We start from the raw sequence: 503 nt of genomic DNA on the forward strand, positions 1-503 counted from the left end.
TAGGCTATTTTTATATCTTTGTTTTTGCCGTTTTACTTACATTTTTTTGTGCCATTTGTTTATACTTTTTTTTGGTTGTTTTACTTGTCTGTCTTTCATTTTTTTATGTCCTTTTTGTTTTGAAAACATGTATATACTCCTTTATTCTACGTATTTCTTTCCTCCTTATTGTTGTATTTCCAATGCCTTAAAATGCGTTAAAAAAGCGAATTTGTAAAATGAAATAAAGTTTATTACAATACATGTATATTATATCGCACTTCCTGTCGGTCATCAATTAAATATCGTGATTATTAATTATTTATTTTATTTTACTTGTTTATCTATTTATCATTGTCATTATCCTTTTTATCTATCTTTTTATGTGACGGCAGGATGTTATATTCATTTTTCTCACATTTTTTTTGGTTATTGTTCAATTCCGTTACTTTACTAAGTCTAAATTTCTCTTCCGTGTTGACGTTTGTGTCTTCACATCTGCTTCGTACATTTTATCTTAACTG

At 26.8% G+C, this 503-nt stretch overlaps 1 protein-coding gene across 1 annotated transcript in view; it reads right to left on the bottom strand.

Annotated features, from left to right (window-relative positions):
• LOC119586846 overlaps window positions 1-503 on the bottom strand; it is a gene marked incomplete at its 5' end in the record, with an annotated part of 53,513 nt that overhangs the window by 36,277 nt on the left and 16,733 nt on the right.

The sequence above is a fragment of the Penaeus monodon genome, chromosome 22, assembly GCF_015228065.2.
Source record: "Penaeus monodon isolate SGIC_2016 chromosome 22, NSTDA_Pmon_1, whole genome shotgun sequence".
NCBI classification, from domain to species: Eukaryota; Metazoa; Arthropoda; class Malacostraca; order Decapoda; family Penaeidae; genus Penaeus; species Penaeus monodon.